Source organism: Mesoplodon mirus (genome assembly GCF_964341445.2).
Source record: "Mesoplodon mirus genome assembly, chromosome: 7".
NCBI lineage: Eukaryota > Metazoa > Chordata > Mammalia > Artiodactyla > Ziphiidae > Mesoplodon > Mesoplodon mirus.
This window is the reverse complement of record NC_138983.1, coordinates 95,050,538-95,070,920: the sequence shown is the minus strand read 5'-3', so window position 1 is coordinate 95,070,920 and position 20,383 is coordinate 95,050,538. Positions and strand designations below refer to the sequence as shown.

The 20,383-nt window shown below is 38.4% G+C and overlaps 1 long non-coding RNA gene across 1 annotated transcript in view; it reads left to right on the top strand.

Moving 5' to 3' along the window:
* The first annotated feature begins 682 nt into the window (after positions 1 to 682).
* Positions 683 to 20,383, top strand: part of LOC309807712 — a 39,089-nt gene continuing 19,388 nt past the window's right edge. Inside the window, exon 1 of the long non-coding RNA XR_014294653.1 lies at positions 683 to 747. This is a non-coding gene — a long non-coding RNA (uncharacterized lncRNA). The remainder of the gene's footprint in view (positions 748 to 20,383) is intronic.

The window sequence follows — 20,383 nt, the reverse complement described above, 5'->3', positions numbered from 1 at the left end:
AAATCTTGGGGCGACCCCTCTCTCTTTCCTCGAGTGCTTTCGCTAGCCGGTCCTACTTCCCCACTCCTTTGGGAGTTTCCTGTTCCATTACGTAAGCAAGAGGGCGAGAGGTCCCAGCTTTCCTAATTGTGAGTGGTTTGGCTGGGTGTGTACGTGCGAGTAACTGTGTGTGTGTGGGGGGGAAGTGGAGCTCGCTACAAGGGGCTTAGAAAAACTAGTCGCCAATTTAAAATATTTTCGGAGTGTTTGAATATCTTAAGAGCTAATCCCACTCTGAAATTCAGCGAAATGAACAATACAGATAAGGAAGATGAAGAGGGTGGAAAACCCACACAGCGGAATGGAGCCGTCCATGCCGCGGGAGTGACAGGGGAGCGCTCAGAGGAAAGGCGCTCTGCAGGGAAAGTCACTCTGGCTCTTCTCTCTCGGTCCACCAGCCGGCGACGCTTCTTCTGTAAAAGCATTCCTAGAAAATAACCCTACAACCGGGATCGTTGAGCGCAGTTTCCAGGAGCCGGTGCCGGGAGAGGCCCCTCTCCCCCCGCGGCTGGCGCGGAATGTGGCGATCCGGCCAGGGGCGGGGGATGACTTCCGGCGGCCGGAGCTCAGCGCCGGGAGCAGGTGCTGCAGCTGGCAGGTGGGGTGAGGGCCGGCCGAGCTGACCACACACAGACGCGGCGCGGCGGCGCTGCGGCCCCCGGGCAGCCGGCGCCGGGGACATGCGCTGATTCGATCCCTCCGGAGAAGGTAAGCAGCCCGGCTATTATTAGCCTCGGCCACACTGCGCGGTGCTTTCTGCTTGGTTAGTAATGGGGTTTGTAATACAGAGGGAAGAAGGGGAATATCCCTGCCGCCTTCTGCAATGGGAAAAGGAGCAACAACTGAAATTGAAATGTTAATCAGCCAAGTGCTTGAGATTATTGGAGGAGCGGTGTTACTGGGCAAACAAAGAAGGCGGTCAGCCTCTGTAATCTTAAGATAATCAACCATTGCTGTGCTACACTCGCTTAGATATTGAAGAGGATTCCGAATGTAAAATAATTTGAGTTGCACGTTTACGTTGCTACCTTCAACCTTCGCTTGGTTAATTTGTGGTTTGCGAGCAGCAGGTTCTTGTCAGCAGCCTGGAGAAGTAATCGGAAATGTTCCTTCTCCTTTTGCGTTCCTCAGCCTCCTCCCTTTCCAGTTATCAGAATGGGTCTGCACATTTCAACGTCAAACATCCACTTCAATACTGAACCTTTAGAAAGAATCTCAAATTAGAGGAGAAATTTACCTCCTGGAGTTCAGCTTGGGTTGAGCAGCACTTGTCCCCACTTCTCCCTTCATTTACCATCTTCTCTTGTCAATCATTTCATTGATTTCCCCCCACCCCCACCCCCGCCGGGGATGCTGTGCTCATTAACAAACCAGCTCTTGTCAGCTCCTGTCCACCACCTGTGTTCCGTGACTGATTTTTCAAGGACCCAGAAAGGGCATTGCCTTATACCACGTTTGGACTGTTATCTGTGTCCTTCCCCAAAATGCATGGCATGAAAAATCCTTTAAGCCCAGTACCAATATGGTTTCCGATAACTCCCTTCATTGTAGTCACTGCAGCTACCAGATGGGTTTCAAGGACAGCAGAATCTATTGGGGTGTGAGAAAGAGGGCTCTACCTACATATTTTGTGCATAAGAATAGGTGGAAGTAGAAATGCAAATGTCAGTCTATCCCGTTTTTCTTGAAGGTTTTTTAGTCCAGCTAGGTTGTGAGACAGCTAGCTGGGTAGGGTATGGGGCAAGTCCTCCTGCAAAAGCAAGCAGTGTGTTTGTCCTAGGATTCCCCCAATAACCTCAAAAGAGTTTCCAGAGAGACTTTTCCCCCAGGCAGTCAGAAAGCCAGGGGAGGTGGCCAAGGTAAACCTCAGGTTATCTGGGCATCCTCAAGTTAGTCTCCCCTTTTAGGGGTTCTGACCTAGGATTTCCCCACAAACGCTTTGCTCCTGAGCTCAAGTGCCCATTCTTGTTGCTCACCTAGGGATGTACAATTGAATGATATTCTGTGAAATGGTGAAGATTGCTATGGTGGGGATTGCAAATGTGCCACTTCACCAACAGAGAACAGTTGTAATAAGCCAGACTGTGTGGTGTCTGTGTGCCAATATTCCATTTAAAAAGAGGCTTGTTATCTTTAAATCTGAAATTAAAGAGACGGTTTGACTCAAAAGGCCATGGATTTTATTTTAACAAATTAAAATAGGAGATCAATAAAAAAGAGGGCCAGGGTTTATAGCTAACCTTCTTAGGTTTTTTGTTTTTGTTTTTTTGTTTTGTTTTGTTTTGTTTTGCGGTATGCGGGCCTCTCCCTGTTGTGGCCTCTCCCGTTGCGGAGCACAGGCTCCGGACGCGCAGGCTCAGCGGCCATGGCTCACGGGCCCAGTCGCTCCGTGGCATGTGGGACTTCCCCGGACTGGGGCACGAACCCGTGTCCCCTGCATCGGCAGACGGACTCTCAACCACTACGCCACCAGGGAAGCCCCTTACCTTCTTTTTTAAATATTGCTTTAGAACAAGATACTGGTTCTGAAGAATCATGTTACTTCTATTATATATCGTTATTGTTTTTCTGATTACAAATTCTCTATTTATAAATACACTTTGGAAAGACTTGAGTTGGTTTCTTTGTCTCTATCTTCAGTATATGAGGCAGAAGGAGTGGAGGCGGGTGGGCAAATCCCACTCCAAATGGCCCACTCAGAGAACTGTTCCCCGGACCATGCAAAGCTCTGGACCGAAATTGTTTTGGCTGGTTGTTATTATTATCTTTAAATTTGGTTTGGGTTTGAAAGATTAAATTTTCAATATTCTAAAATTTTGACTCAGGCACACCAAGTAGAAGAGAGAACAAAGAACAAGAATAGCAAAACTATTTTCCACCTTTCTTACCTAATTGTAAAATATTTAATTATATGAATAATTATTCTGAATAATAAGTGAAAAACATATTAAAATAATAATTCATTTTTAAGAAAGTAGCCCAAGGTTTATGAAATACAGGTTAGTGCAATTGATCTTAAGTACAGTAAAAATTTCTGTAATTTTAAAAGGTGTTTTTATGTTGAGTATTAGTACATGAAAATATGCTAATGATGGTTAGAAATTGAAATGTCTGTTACTTGGTTTCTGAAGAAACTGAATTCTTTGGCAAGAAATGGGTCAGGATTAGGGGACTGGAGCCGCCAAAGCCGGCATCATACCTGCCAGTGATTTTATAGGTGAGATGAATGCATTAAGTTATGGATTAGGGTTGGAGAAGCCTTCTGGGGAAGAAAGAAAACAAGATAGAAAATAGAATTTGTTATTTGAGTGCAACTAAGATAATTAAATTTAAGTTATTTCTGAGTTTGGACTTTGTTATATTTCAACAATTTCTGAGGAAAGTTTCTAAATTCAAAGCCCTAGGTAGAAATAGTTGTATGATTTCCTATCCGAAACTGATTTATGACTCTATTTCCTTTGTTAAAAACGTTTCCCAGAGAAAGGCAAAATTAATTGCCCGGTGTTAAGGAGGAGGAGTAATACCAAATAGAAGGATGTACGCTATTAGTTGCTAAATGAACTGTGGGAACTTTTTTGTAGATTTGACAAGATAGAATTGAAATCAATCTGTTGCTTTCCAATCACGTAAAAAAAAAACATTTAGTCTGGTGGGTGGTCAGTGTTATCAGTAATTTAAGACTTGAGTACCGATTTAGGATTCAAAGTTGCTTCTCCTTACAAAAGGCATTTTCTGGTGCTGCATTACTGCCATTAGCTACAATTGAAATAGACTTATCCTGAGATTTTGAAAAACAGAAAAAGAAATAGTAGGATTAATAAGGCTTTGCCTCCACTGAGAATGGGTAGAAAAAGTGCTATTTTGAAAGTTATCAATGGCCTCTTAATTGCCAGATTTCTGCGCTGTTTCAACCTGCTCTTTATGTCTTTATTTTTAAGTTCTCTTCTAAGTTCTTTTTTAAAAATTTTACTGCTTAGTGTTTTATTCACTAAAATAGCATTTTTAATTGAAGTAGAGTTGATGTGTAATATTATATAAGTTACAGGTGTAAAATATAGTGACTCACAATGTTTAAAGGTTATACTCCATTTATAGTTATTCTAAAATATTGGCTATATTTTCTGTGCTATGCAATATATCCTTATAGCTCATTTTATAATAATAGTTTGTACCTCCTAATCTCCTATCCCTATATTGTTCTTTTTTTTAAATTAAATACTTGTGTTCAAAAGTATTGTTAATAAGTAATATATAAAGAGATATCTCTTTATCTAGTTTCTCACTAATCCCCTTAAATTACCTCATGACCAGCCTAAAACAAGTGCTGTTTATTTCTAGTTTGTGCCTCATGATATCACAACTATATGTCTTCATTTGTTCCTTTCACTCACCCTGCTACACGTTGAAACCTTGCTCACAGCATACACTGCCTCTTCCATGAACCCTTCCCCATACCCACCTTCCTTCTCATTTCAGATGTGTTTCTCCCTTGTCTAAATTCCTATGGCACTTCCTATTTTGGTCTATCCTTTAGTTTGAACATGATTTGCTGTTGTAAAATAACCCTAGAGAGCAGAGTCTTTGACTAACGACTTTTTATTACCTGCAACTCATAATACAGTGCCTAGCTATGTATATGCAAAGTAGATGTTCAGCAGTTTGATGTTAGTGAAGAAATTGGCTATTATTTTCCAGGGGTGTATATCCACCTACTCTGATATCCAAGTTAGGCTCTAAATAATGTGTGCAAGTACATTTTAGTTTAAAATCCCTATATAATAATATAGTGAAAGTACATTCAAACAGTTATATTCAACAAAAGTTATTGTGAGCTTACATGCCCTTAAGTGGATATTGGCTCATCCGTATCAAAAAGCATAGTAAGCATTACAAAAGAAAACTTCAAAGAAGACATTGTACCAGCTTTCAGTATGCTTTCATTCTACTGAAAACAAGTAAGCAGGGGAAGATATCTTGCATAAGTAAGTACTAGTCTTAAAGCGCTCTGCTAGGTACTTTCATCTATGGTGTATAACTTCATCCTGCTACTATATGCTAATTTTACGCTGAGACTCAGAGATCTTACCTAAATGGCAGAGATTCTTTCCACATTCACATGCTGCTCTTTGAAGTGTTAACGAGTGAAGGAAAACTATAAAACATAATCAGGGTAGTTTAAAATGGTTTTGTGATCAGGCTTTCCAGTGCTTTTTAAACTTTTGGGTCTTAACATCCCCTTTAATAATTCAATAAAGGCTATGCATCCACTCCCCAAGTACATACACAACACACACACACAGAATTTTGCCTGTAATTGCAGGTGTTTGCGGACCTAATAAAGCCCTCCTTTGCAAATGCTTTAAGGACATCTACGCTGGGCTCAGTTTTTCTTTTTGCTTGTTCTATGCTTAACATTTATTTTTGTACCTATTAAAATTAAACAAATTATTATCTGTTATAGTTGAGGTATAAACCTAAGCAGCTTCGTACTTTACAACTTTTCTTTTTGCATTTTTGTATTCTGTCCTCTCTCACACAAACACACACATTTATATAAATGAGATCAAATAATACTTTTCTGTGAAGAGAATGCTTAGAATTTATTCTTAACGATTTTTCTATATATCACACGTCAGTGTTAGCTATAGTCATCATGTTGTACATTATGTCCATAGTATGTATTTATCTTACAATTGGAAGCTTGTACCTTTGACCGTCTTCCTCCAACTTCCCCTCCCCTGACCCTCTGTCTCCTGTAACCACAGGTCTGATCTCTTTTTCTATGATTGTTTTCTTTTTTTTTAGGTTCCACACATAAGTGAGATCATATAGTGTTTGCCTTTCTTTCTCTGACTTATTTAACTTAGCATAAAGCCTTCAAGGTCCATTTCTGTTGTCTCAAATGGTAGCATTTCTTTGGTTTCTTACAGATGAATAATATTTCAGTGTGTGTGTGTGTGTGTATACCTATAATATGTATATACCTATAAATATATAAAACAACCTCTTTACCCATTTGTCCATCAATGGGCACTTAGATTGTTTCCATGTCTTGGCTATTATAAATAATGCTGCTATGAACATGGGGGTGCAGATATCTTTTTGAGTTAGTGTTTTCATTTTCTTTGGATATATTCCTAGAAGTGGAGTTGCTAGATATATGTAGTTCTAGTGTTAATTTTTGAGGCTCCTCCATACTGTTTTCCATACTGGCTTTCCCAATCTACAATCCCACCAACAGCACAAGGCTTCCCTTTTCTCCACATCCTCACGAGCATTTGTTATCTCTTGACATTTTTGAGGATGACCGTTCTAACAGGTGTGAAGTAATATCTCAATGTGGTTTTAATGTGCATTTCCCTAATGACTAGTGGTATTGAGCATCTTTTCATGTACCTGTTGGCTTTTCGTGTGTCTTCTTTGGAGGAATGTCTATTCGGGTCCTTTGCTCATTTTTTTAATTGGGTAATTTTTTTTTTTTTGCTATTGATTTGTATGAATTTTTAATTTATTTTGGATATTAACCATTATCAGATATATGGTTTACAAATACGTTTTTCCCATTCTATAGGTTGTCTTTTCAATCAGTTTGTTGATTTGTTTTTGTTTTTGCTTGCTGTGCAGAAGCTTTTTAGTTTGATGTAGTTCCATTTGTTTATTTTTTATTTTGTCGTCTGTGTTTTCAGTGTCATATCCAAAAAGTCATTACCAAACCCATGTAATGAGCTTTATTCCTATGTTTTCTTCTGGCAGTTGCATAGTTTCAGGTCTTACATTTGAGTCTTTAATCCAATTCAAGTTAGTTTTGTGAGTGGTATAAGATATTGGTCCAATTTCATTCTTTTACATGTGAATATCCAATTATCCCAGGGTTCCCTCGTATGTAACTTCTCTCTTTTCTCTTGCTGGTCTTAAAATTCTTTCTTTGTTTTTGACTTTTGGTGATTTAATTGCAATGTGTCTCAGAGTAGCCCTATTTGAGTTCAACCTGTTTGGGCTTGTTTGGGCTTCATGGATATGGATGTCCATTTCTCATCCTAGGTTTGGGAAGGTTTCATCCATTATTGCTTTAAATATACTTTTTTTCCCTTTCTCTCTTTTCTTTTTCTGGAATTCCCATAACATGAACATTGTTTACTTTGTTGTGTCCCATAATTTCCATAGGCTTTCTTCACTCTTTTTATTCTTTTCCTTTTTGTTCCTTTCACTGGGTAATTTCTAAAGTTCTATCCTCCAGTTTGCTGATTCTTCTGCATGGTCGAATCTACCTTTGAAACTTTCTATTGAATTCTTCAGTTCAGTTATTGTATTTTTAAAATCTAGTGCTCCTGTTTTTTTGATGTTGCTATTTCCTTGTCAAACTTCTTGTCTTGTTCATGCATTGTTTTCCTAATTTCACTTAGCTGTCTGTGCTTTCTTGTAGTTCACTAAACTTCCTTAGGAGGATTATTCTGAATTCTTTGACAGTTCATAGATACTCTTTTTTTTTTTTTTTTGCGGTGTGTGGGCCTCTCACTGTTGTGGCCTCTCCCGTTGCGGAGCACAGGCTCCGGACGTGCAGGCTCAGCGGCCATGGCTCACGGGTCCAGCCCGCTCTGTGGCATGTGGGATCCTCCCGGACCGGGGCACGAACCCGCGTCCCCTGCATCGGCAAGCAGACTCTCAACCACTGCGCCACCAGGGAAGCCCAGATCTTTATTTTTTTAAGGTCAGTTATTGGAGTTTTATTAGTTTCCTTTGGTGGTGTCATATTTGCCTAATTTTTGTGATCCTTGATTCCTTACTTTGGTATCTGCATATCTGAGTAATTGGGCTCTTCCTCCAGACTTTACTGGGTATTATATTCAGTAGTAGTAGTAGATGGGGCTATGAAGTAGTTTCCTGGCAGAGAATCAGAGCTTGTATAGGACCTGGCTCTGGACAGGACCCAGAGCCTGTATAGTTCATTGTTTGGGAACCCAAATCAGGCCAGAGTGTGCACTTAATTCCCTGGTCAGGTGAGGGCACTGGTTTTGCCCTGCAGATGGGGGAGGCCACAGGCTGTGCTATCTGTTCAAGTGCCACTGTATCTAGGGCTGTTTAATGGGCTGTACAGCTTCCCATGTTCTCTGGTTAGGTTCCCCAGTTGGACATGCTGAAGGCTGTATTCAGTGATGAGTAGGGCTATGAATTAGATTTCCTGCCTGGGTGCAGCAGGAGAAGCAGCTCTAAAGCCAGTAAAGCTCTTTGTTGTCTTAACTCAAGCTGATCCACACTCCACGTTCTGTGGCTGAACAAGGCCACTGGCTTGGCTTTGCAGACTATCAGCTCTGCCTGCCCTTCTCTAGGCTTGAGCACTGCTGGGCTGCACAGTTTCTAGGAGTTGTCACCAATCCTTCTAGTCAGATGGGCCAGGAAGACACTCTCCACAGCAGATGGGATGGGGCTAGTCCCAGTTCCTTTGCCTGGGTGGGATGAGGAGGGGCCGCTCTAGGCTACTCTTAATTTCTCAAACAGGCTCCCCAGTTGGGAGGAGCTGGGAGCTCCTCTCAGCCTTGGATATGAATTAATCTCCGTGCCTGTGCATGGTACAGGATCCCTCCACACCTGATACTGGCTCTGCTTTGTACCAGAGCCAGTGATGAGCTCTGGCTGCCTGCCTCTTGGCTGGAGCACGACTGGGCCAAATAGCTTCCAGGATTTATTGCCAGCCCTTTTGGTCAGATGGCCAGAAGACACTGTCCACAGTGGGTGGGCTGTGACTCTGCTCTTTCCCTGGCTATGGGCAAACGAGGTTCAAGGGCCAGATGCGTATCAGGTGGATCTGTAGCCTGAGTTCCCTGGTTGTAGTGCCCCGCCAACCTGGCTCTGTAGATAAGCAAAGGTGCCCGTTGTGATCCCCACTTGGGCACTGCAGGTATGAATTCCATCGGTCGCAATCCACGTGCTGGCTGCTGCATGCCCCTTCCCCCTTCGTCACAGCCCGACTTGTAGTGGTCAAGCCCTGCAGACTCCCCCTGCAGCCCCAGTGGAGCAGGTTAGAGCAGCGGCTCCCACAAAGCAGCCCCGATGCTAGTGGTGGAGCTTGCCGTCCCCCAGTTATCTTCTCCTACTGGAGGAACCAGAGGTTCACGGGAGGCCTCACCCATGGCGCTCCACTGGCCTGGGGGAGGGGCAGTGTGGTCAACGCATAGCTCCTTCTCTCACCCTTCGAATGCAGTCTGTCTTGGTCTCTGTGGTGCACGGGGGTGCTTCAGCCTCACCTCCATGTTCTAGGATTCTCTCAACTAGTGTCCTGTTTCCAAATAATTGTTAGTTGTTCCTCCTGGGGTAGGGGGGACGCGGAGCCAGGAATGACCTTGGTGATGTCACCCCACTCTGGGCTTACCTTGACAATATGTGTGTTCTTTATAGCCCAGATATTTCTGGTACTTGAAATGAGGTTCTCCTTTTATTGTTCTCCCTGCTTTAGGACTTAAATGGGAGCTCTTCCTTAGCACTGGCACAAAGGCTGCTGAGATGACTAGGAAGCAAGTGCCAAGGAGGATAGTGAATCAAAGAACCTTGATTCATGGAAAAGGAATCCCAGAAGGAGCTCTAAACGTTACACATTCCAAAGGATTTATTCAGGGTTTTCCAATCAAAATCATTTTTACAAAAAAGAAACAGTTCTCAGACTTAGAGTAGTATACTGCCAAGTACGTGGAAGAACATTGCCAGCAGTTGAGTGGTGTGGTCTGCTTTGAAATATATTCAGTTTTCTTAGGATGGACATATGTCTACTTCAAAGTTACTATTTCTTTCTAGTAATGCTGTCTACAGTAATATATTTGCTTTTGCCAAGTTAAGAAAACAATGACATCCCTCCCGGGTTCTAAAACAATTACCAGCATAAAAATACATTAAAATTTTTAGCTGATACTTAAGGAAACCAGTACTAGCTAGCATTCCTACTGATGCTGGTATTCAAAGAGAGGTGTGACAAAACCATTAATCTGGAAAACACCGGGTTGGAAAGATGGAGAGAAAGAACTCAAGAGGGCTACTTAAGCTGTTGCTTTCTTTACATGTCCCCAAATATGATAATAACCGTATAAGCTCCTAAAATAAGTGCAATTTTATGCAAACTTCATAGTATGCCTAGTAGGAGGTAAATTTTGACTTTACTTTATAGTATATTTTTATTTTGGTAAAATGTCCCATAATGTAAAATTTACCATTTTAACCATTTTTAAGTGTATCATTTATTGGTATTAAGTACATTCACAATGTTGAGCAACCATGACCATTATCCATTTTAAGACCTTTCTTATTATCCCCAACAGAAACTGTACTCACTAAACAATAACCCCTTATTTCTCCCCTCCCCTTAGCCTCTGGTTAACTCTATTCTATTTTCTGGGTTTATAATTTGCCTATTCTAACTACCTCATATAAGTGGAATCATACAATAGTTGTCCTTTTGTGTCTGGCTTCTTTCACTTAACATAATGTTTTCAAAGTTTATGCATGTTATAGCACGTAGCAGCATTTCATTCCTTTCTAAAGCCATACAATGTATAGTGATTTTTAGTTGCAAAACACTTTTAGTACATTGTGTTTCTATTATATTAATGATATCTAGCATACATCACTACCATATTACCTTTAGTAGATGCCCAGTAATGTGTACTATGAGTGAGCCATAATTTCATTCAGTCAAAACCCATTGATAAACATTTATTAAGTTCCAAACAGTTTTATGATTTCAAGAAATGTGGTAATGGACATAGAGGTTCATGTCTTTATGTGCTGGAGCTTTTACTTTTGATGGAAGAATTCTTGGAGTGGCATGGAATGGTATTGTTGGGTCAGAGATTATGCAGAAACATTTATGATTTGAATACATACATTGACTATAAAAACCATCAACTTCTTCAACAGATAATATTCCTGTATTTTATGTAACCATTTATGACTATCTTAACAATGAATGCAAGTAATATAAGGGGATCCACTTCATGTGATTTGAGCAAGGAAACATTCTCACTTTTTTCATTTCTAGTTCATGGAAGAAAATTCCTATACCCAAGTATTGAAATATTTCAAGTCTCTGGATCACACATTTCATCATTTCAAAAATATTACAGAGTACATCACGGATGTCAGTCAAGTCTTGTAACAACAGTGTAGAAAACTAGTAACATTTATAGCTAGTTTTTTTTTAAGCTTCAGCAATGGATCAATTCTATCCAGCCTAATCTGTAATTTTAATTAGATTAATTTTTAAAATAAAAAAGATTAATTTTTAATCTAAAACTATTTTTAGTTCATATTTATGTACCTGCATTATGGTAAATCTTTTATTTGGTGGTATTTTTCCTTAGTTTCCCTTTAGAGTATCTTTTAAAATTTATTTTTAAACAGAATAATTAAAGCCCAAAGATGAGAATGTCTCATTTAAGCTAAACTAAAGAATGTTGGAATAGCTGAAGTAGGAACACAATTGGCACAACCTTTCACTACCCTCCCTAGAAGAAGACTGTTTTGATTTGCATGGTCCAAGAAAGGAGAAACAGATAACTTGCTGGGGATTGCATCCTGCTTTACTTAAATTAGACATTAACAGGCTAAAAGGGCAAGGATGAAGCAACATGTTTATAACATAGTTTTGAAAAGCTACTTAAAGGTGAAGGGTTGCAAGAACACAGACAGACACACCCTCGACATTTCACAACAATATTTTAAGGTATGCCTTTTCTTTGGTTGATAGGGATGGAGGGGCCTATTAATAAACATTTCTCCTATTTACTTTTGTCTTTATTGCTGTCTCATCAAACCCTCATTAAAAAACAGACATAAAACAAATAAGCATTCTGACTTTTGCCTGAATAAGCACCAACAAGCTCACATCTTAAACAATGGACTGCAATGGCGGTGAGACTGAGGATGCTTGGTCATTGCAACAGTGGCAGCAACACGACCTGCTTTGTTCCCTCTGTTGTGCACTGCGGAGTCTGAGTATAGAGAGAAGCCAGTGATACCTTTAGGCCATTCCTTACACTCCTCTCCATGCTCTTTCACACTCAGGTTCTCTGGTCATCTCAGGGTAGTGAAAGACCACCAGGATGCTAATACCCTCTATCCACTCACACAACTTAATGCTTCTGACACTTGCAGAAATAATGTCGAATCTGAATTGGTGGTACCCAATAGAGTCACTAAGAATAATCCATCAGACTCACCAAATCCAAATTCAGATTTAAAGGCCATCAAATTTTAAAGATAACGAAGATTTTAAGATTTCAATATTTATTATATATGGTCATATGTAAAAATTTAGAAATGTAAAATTATATGTTTAGCTTTTTAATTATAAGCTATGTTCACTGGAGAATTAATGCATTTTTAAAAGAATTCATTCTGAAAAGATTACATTAGCACTTTTTTTAAACCACTACCCTCAAAAATAAATTGTGACAAATCATTGTTCACCCAAGTTTATCTATCTCTCATCTCAAGGAGGTGAGTTGTTCTTGGGGAAATTGCTTTCATCTAATTTGTGCTTTTCTGCAGTGGATCAAGCTGAAATGAAATGGGGCTGACATTCTTAACTATTATTACGTGCCCACATTTACCAGAATTACCTAATGATCAGTACCGAAGAGTTTTATAATAAATAAATATGTATGTACTGAGAGTCTCCACTGATAAAAGTTAGTTGAGACATGGCTGGTGATCCCGTAGAAGAGATTTCTAGCTTATATTTCTTACATCATCTCCCTAGGAGAAAGCAATCCAGGATTGCAAAGCAAGGCATGAGACAGTAGCATTTGGTGTATTCTATAAACGTTTAGATTTCTCGGGAGCTCATTGGTATTATATATTGTGGTGAGCACTCAAATGTAAACTGTGACTTTAAAATAGTAAAATATCAAGACCGTAAAAATTCCTGCAACTTAAATGGTCAGTTTGGTATTTGGCTTTATTATAGGCATTTGCAAGATATTTATTAAACAACCAAATGAACCAATACCAGTTAATTTTGAAAACTGCCTTCCTAATACAAAAGAATTGGTATTCTGCACAAGTTCCTTGTGACTATTTTTGTAGGTGTGGTGGGAATGAATTATGGATGGCACTACCCTTTCTCCTGTTTCTTGTCTGAGGTTTTGGTAAGGTGCAAATTAGAGGTGATGGACCTTAAAGTTTGAGCAGTTCAAGACACTCAACCAGTAAGTCAGAAAGAGAAAGACAAATACCATATGCTAACACATATATATGGAATCTAAGAAAAAAAAATGTCATGAAGACCTTAGGGGTAAGACGGGAATAAAGACACAGACCTACTAGAGAATGGCCTTGAGGATATGGAGAGGGAGAAGGGTAAGCTGTGACAAAGTGAGAGAGTGGCATGGACATATATACCAAACGTAAAATAGAAGCTAGTGGGAAGCAGCCGCATAGCACAGGGAGATCAGCTCAGTGCTTTGGGACCACCTAGAGGCGTCGGAAAAGGAGGGTGGCAGGGAGGGAGATGCAAGAGGGAAGAGATATGGGAACATATGTATAACTGATTCATTTTGTTATAAACCAGAAACTAACACACCATTGTAAAGCAATTGTATTCCAACAAAGATGGAAAAAAAAAAAAAAACAGTGAGTAGAATTCAAATAAGTACTAGTAGATGTAAAAATAATAAAAAATAAATTTTGGCAATAAAATAAATAAATAAATAAACACACTCAACCAAGCACAGTCCATTTTCCCAGGACAAGAAAACATATGACATTACTCTTCTTTTTTCAACCACAATGGATTTGAACTTTTAGAAAATTGAAAATGCAAGATACAGATTTTATTGTTTTTAAGTAATTTATTTATTTATTTATTTCTGGTGGTGTTGGTTCTTCGTTGCTGTGCATGGGCTTTGTCTAGTTGTGGGGAGCTGGGGCTACTCTTCATTGCGGCGCGGGCTTCACATTGCGGTGGCTTCTCTTGTTGCAGAGCACGGGCTCTAGGGCACACCGGCTGCAGTAGTTGCGACGCACGGTCTCAGTAGTTGTGGCTTGCGGGCTCTAGAGCACAGGGTCAGTAGTTGTGGCGCATGGGCTTAGTTGCTTTGCGGCATGTGGGATCTTCCCAGACCAGGGTTCGAACCCATGTCTCCTGCATTGGCAGGTAGATTCTTAACCACTGCGCCACCAGGGAAGCCCAAGATACAGATTTTCATAAGAAAATATTAGTCAACAGTTCTCTTATCTCTATGTCTTTTTCTATCTCATTGATTGTGAAGAATACACTCAGAGAGAAAGCAAAATCTACATCAGTTGAAAATTTTTTCCACCTGCATGCATGTTATAGTGGATGTGTAACATCTTCACAGGGTTTGTGAAATCACTATTTCACCACAAAAATTAAATATGACCTTAAAATGATCTGACACTAATTAGTCCATTGAATAAGGGGAGGAGGATTGGCATCTTGGTCATTGTTTAGAAGAAAAAAAAATCATTAACCTGTTAGGCAAAATACTTGTCTTTAAAATATCCCTTAATAAATATAATAGAAAATGAACTAAAATGGCAGTACAGTGTTATGAAAGGAAAGCAATTGGGTTGATCTCAAAGTGAGTATAAAAATCAATGTTTTTTGTTTAGTTTGTTAATAATTTTATTCTTTGAGCTCTCAGGCAGCTAGCTTTTGGTCATTTTTAAGATCAATCGAAAAGTCTAAACATTATTTTTAAGGTATGCAGCTCACAAGGCCCTCCTCCCCTCCTTTCTCTCTTTCTTTTAATCTTTTAGTTTATTTTGGGGAGTTTTGGCTACCATTTATGTTCTAATCATGTTTTTCAGGAAGTGAATTTGAACTTTGAACCTCACCTAGTTTGAATCCTACCTCTATTGTTTTCTATCTCTATGACTTAGGGTAAGTTACTTAACCACTGTGAATTGTTTCTGGATATTTAAAACAGGAAAATCACAGGGTTGTTGCGAAGATTAAAGAAGATAACATAAAAGGGAACTTATTGCAGTGTTTGAGACATAGTAAGGGTTAGTAAACATTTCCAGTTTTTATCTTTCTAATTCTCGTGAGCAGTTTACAATGAGATCTCATTACCACAGATTTTCCCTAAAATTATGAACCTTTTCCCACCCCTCTCCATTTTAAAGCAAACCTTGAAATGACTGAACCTCATAGGAAGGTGTCTCAATGCAGGTAATCCCAGTAGCAGGAGAGGTTGAAGCTACCACAATGCAAAGTTGTCAGGCTCTGATCTGGCAGTAGCTGTGGGAATTAGTCTTAGCTTCTATTTTTAACTCTTCCAGGAGTTGATTGGATGACCTGGGAGAACTCACGTGGCATCTTATTTTCTTTCTGAATTTCTTTCTGCATCTTATTTTCTTTCTGAATTGTACCATTTGTCTAATCACTCTTTTCACTGACTCTTTATCAGAAATGATATCAAGGTTGTTGAATAAGGGTGTTGATTTCAGAAGTAATGTTATAGAAAATGGGAATTGTTCCCTTTCTTAAAAGCAATAGTTGACAATTTTATTTTATTTTATTTTTTTCTGATACAGTATTGAAGTTCCTGGGAGAGGGCAACTTTAATTTATAAAGAGTTGTTAACATTCACTTCCTCTAACAAAAGCCTTTAAAGGTAATACTACTAATTATCTGCCTTGTACCCCAGTCTTTTTTTTTAAATATGTAACTGTTGAAGTTTTTTAATGTTAATCAGTATCATTAAGTTGTCCAGAAAGGAAAATTAATCTGTTACTCCATTGTACATCATATACAAAGGAATCTTCTTGGTATATGATATCTTTCTATTTGACTGAATCTCAATGAATTTAGAGAGTACATGTAAGAATTTTAATATTCAGAGTCTTATTCATAACCGTGCGCTACTGAGTAGATTCAATCACTAGCGACACCTTTAAACTGAAATCAAAAATAGAGCCTCAGTTAACGTGAAAACTTTAGTACCAGGAACACCTGCCTATGAAAACTGCACTGTTAGCACACGGATGAGCTTTAGTATGAGAACAGTTTTGGGGCCTCCCTGGTGGCGTAGTGGTTGAGAGTCCGCCTGCCAATGCAGGGGACGCGGGTTCGTGCCCCTGTCCGGGAGGATCCCACATGCCGCGGAGCGGCTGGGCCCGTGAGCCATGGCCGCTGGGCCTGCGCGTCCGGAGCCTGTGCTCCGCAACGGGAGAGGCCACAACAGTGAGAGGCCCGCGTAATGCAAAAAAAAAAAAAACAATTTTGTTGGGCTTGAAAAGCACATAATTTTACATTTTTTTCTTATTTGACTTTTTATCATTATGTGGACCATTTAGGTCTAAGGAAACAAGTACAAAAACTGCCTAAAGCCTTCCATTTAATATGTAAGCCATAGTTGTCCACAAGAGAGAATTTTGTGGTGATCAACAACTCTAGCCAAATCGGCAATAATTTATTTCAGTTGGTAGAGTCTAATCATGTGTACCTAACTATGTTCTTTTAAGTAAAAAGTGTAAAACATTTTTAGTAGTAAGTTTGTCCTGAATTTCCAAGTCAATATTTTTTTTTATTAGTTTCTGCTTTATAACAAAGTGAATCAGTCATACACATACATCTGTTCCCATATCCCTTCCCTCATGCATCTCCCTCCCTCCCACCCTCCCCATCCCACCCCTCCAGGCTGTCACAAAGCACCGAGCTGATCTCCCTGTGCCATGCGGCCGCTTCCCACCATCAATATTTTTAATCCCTGTTTGAATACTGAATTCATTAGGTATTCACCAAAGGCTTGAGGCATAGATTTTGGACATAGTCTGCTTCTAAGAAGAGATGTAGCAAACAGTCTAAATTCCTGTTTGAAATATACATGTGCATACACATATATTATACAAAAATTTATAGACAGACATTTCCCGAATTACAATGGTTCGACTTAGCGATTTTTCAACTTTACCATGGTGTGAAAGTGATACTCGTTTAGTAGAAACTATAGTTTGAATTTTTTCATTTTTTCAAAGTCTACTTTGAATTTAGAGTAGAAACTATACTTTTCCCAGACTACTGATATGCAGCATGATGTTCTCTTGTGATGCTGGGCAGCAGCAGCAAGCCACTCCTCCCACTCAGCGACTCCATCACAACTGACACACTTACAACCGTTCTGGTTTTCACCTTCAGTACAGTATTCAATAAAACAAATGAGATATTCAACAGATTATTATAAAATAGGCTTTGTGTTAGATGATTTTGCCCAACTTTAGGCTAATGTGAGTGTTCTGAGCACATTTAAGGTAGACTAGGCTAAACTATGACGGTTGGTAGATTGGGTGTACTATAAGCATTTACAATTTATGATATTTTCAATTGATGATGGGTTTATCAGGATGCAATGCCATAGTAAGTTCAGGAAGATGTGTGTTTTATGCGTATTATATATATTAATTATATTATCCAATTATGTGTATAAATATGTATATGCATATATATGCATGTATATATGTCTGCTTTCATGAACATTTGCCTTCTGTTTCAAATATTTGATTATATTTTTTATTTTTTTATTTGGTTATATTTAAAATAAAGAGACAAGTTCTTGGAGAAGCATTTGAAGAATCTTTGTTTCCAGAGTCAAGTTTTGCAAAGAAAACTTATTTTTTCACTAGCTGTTTATTTTTCAATAGTTAAAAAAATATTTTTAAATTTCAAAGTGATTCTTTAATATATGAATACGAATATGTATTTACTTCAGGTGCTATATATGTTATTTATACATATGTGTATTTATATATATTTAAATGTTTTTAAACCTGATCTTACTGGGTTATGTCTACTATCCAATTATGTGAGAAGAGTGATATTGTTGCCTTTCAGCTTGGAACACGCTTCTGTTTCATTTGATTATATTTTATCCATTAAGTGCTCTGGCCTTCCATTAGCTCTTTTGCTTTGAGGAATACATTTTATAGTGCATTAGAAATATTCTTCTATTTTTCATGCCATAATTTTCCAGTGTCTCGCAAAATCGTAATTTGGAATGTTCTGACTTGAATAGTGTTTCAGAATAGAGACTTGTCCCTTTTGGAATCATCAGATCTGTTGGTTAGGTACAGTATTTCTTATTTTTTCTGTTGGGGAAAGGGAGGAAGGAAACTGCACTATGGAATGTTCCAGTTTTGTTTTTTTTCTTACGCTTATACCAAAAAAATGCACTCTTCTAGTAAAACTAGAAACATGAGAGTGGCAGTTACATAGTTCCAAATTAGGACAACCTAATATACTGTAATTTTTTCAAGTAAGAGAATAACCCAGGGTAGTATACTATTAACTAGATTTTTTAAAATAGCCATTTGTTGGGCTTCCCTGGTGGCGCAGTGGTTAAGAGTCTGCCTGCCAATGCAGGGGAAACGGGTTCGTGCCCCGGTCCGGGAAGATCCCACATGCCGCGGAGCGGCTAGGCCCGTGAGCCATGGCCGCTGAGCCTGTGCGTCCGGAACCTGTGCTCCGCAACGGGAGAGGCCACAACAGTGAGAGGCCCGCGTACCGCAAAAAAAATAAAATAAAATAAAATAAAAATAAAAAATAAAATAGCCATTTGTTGATGAATAATTCTATTCTTTTTCCATTCTTAGTTTCATAACATTTTTACACAAAGGTTTATATTAACAAATGCCATCAGTTGTATTGTTGGTTTCCTCCTGCTTTCTGATTAGTTCTATAATTTAAAAATGCTTAAAGTCCAGACTTCTCAACTAGAAAACATAAGCACAGTAAAAGCAGTGTTTTTAAAATTAATTCTGGACTATATTTCTCTGGATGGTAAAGACATATAAGATTACAGATGTGTATGTTTGGATGCTTTATAAATAAAAGTAATATGATTAATAATAATAATCATGTATTAATTTATACTACCAGAAATTCCCTCTAAATACTTTCTAGGACACAAACATTTATGACATTTCTATATTGTTCTCATTTTATTATTTTAATGAAATATTATACAGGTAGTATTTCATAAAAACATTGCATCAATTGTAATACAAGTTTAGGAATTTTAATTTGTATGTAAATATACTAACTTCTGTTGAAATTGCTATAGCTTAGGGTCAAAATTAATTTGAAGGTTATTACTGTTATTATTCTGGTTTTTATTAGCTGCTGTCTCAAATTAATTATAAAGAAAAAAATATCCCTGGCTTCGAGTTTCTGCACTATTAATGACATACCGAGATGTCTCTTGGGTATCAGTAAATGATATATTTTAGAGCATAACTTACTAAATGACTTGCCAGTTGGCAGACCACCTTTGACAATAAAATATATTTGATAGTCTACCTTTGCAAATTCATTGTACCACACAGATGTGATCTTGGTAATTGACATATGACTATTAAGCTTCAATCATTCTCCATAATATTCCTATTACCAATTATTAACAGAATAAAGGGGAGATAACAATTCTATAGTATTTATTCAGATTTTTATTTAAAGTCAAGTATAATCTATATTTCTATAGTGCTTTTTTAATCTAACACCTCACTTAAGTAGAAGGAAGTGTTCTAGAGGTTTGTTATTAGCTTTTAAATGAAGTAATCTTTAACTATCTTTTATTTAAAAATACTAAAAAAAAGTTTCATGGTCTTTAATTAAATATAAATATTGGAATTGTCTATGAAACTTTTGAAATGGTCAATCACATAAAAACATAGGGATATCCTTTAAAGCAGGGGTCCCCAACCCCCTGGCTGTGTTAGGAACTGGGCCGCACAGCAGGAGGTGGGCGGCGGGCGAGCGAGCGAAGTTTCATCTGCTGCTCCCCATGGCTCGCCATCGCTCCCATTACAGCCTGAACCAATTATCCTCCCCCGCCCACCCTGTTGGTGGAAAAATTGTCTTCCACGAAACCGGTCCCTAGCTCCAAAACAGTTGGGGATCACTGCTTTAAAGCATATGAATTTCTAATATATTTATTTAGGTTATATATGCTGAACTTTTTTTTACATAATAGCTCATAGGTAACCTTCACTATTAAGTATTTTATGATGCTTAGAATCGGAAACAATACAGAAAATAACAAATTAAAATTGTTTTTTGTAAAATATCAAGTGAGAAGAGAAGAATGTTAAATAATAAATATAGCATATTCACAACTTGGTTTTGAATATCACACACATAGAGCAAAAAGACCCAAAGAAAATTTAAAAATTATTTATCAATGGTTAACTCAAGAAATAAGAGAGTCAGGGTGACCTTTACTTCCTCCCGTTCTCATTCTGTATTTCCAAATTCATTGCAATATATATGTATTACTTTTAGAACCGTTTAAGAAGAAATGTGCCAGTTTGGATAATTTTTTTTTAACATCTAAACATT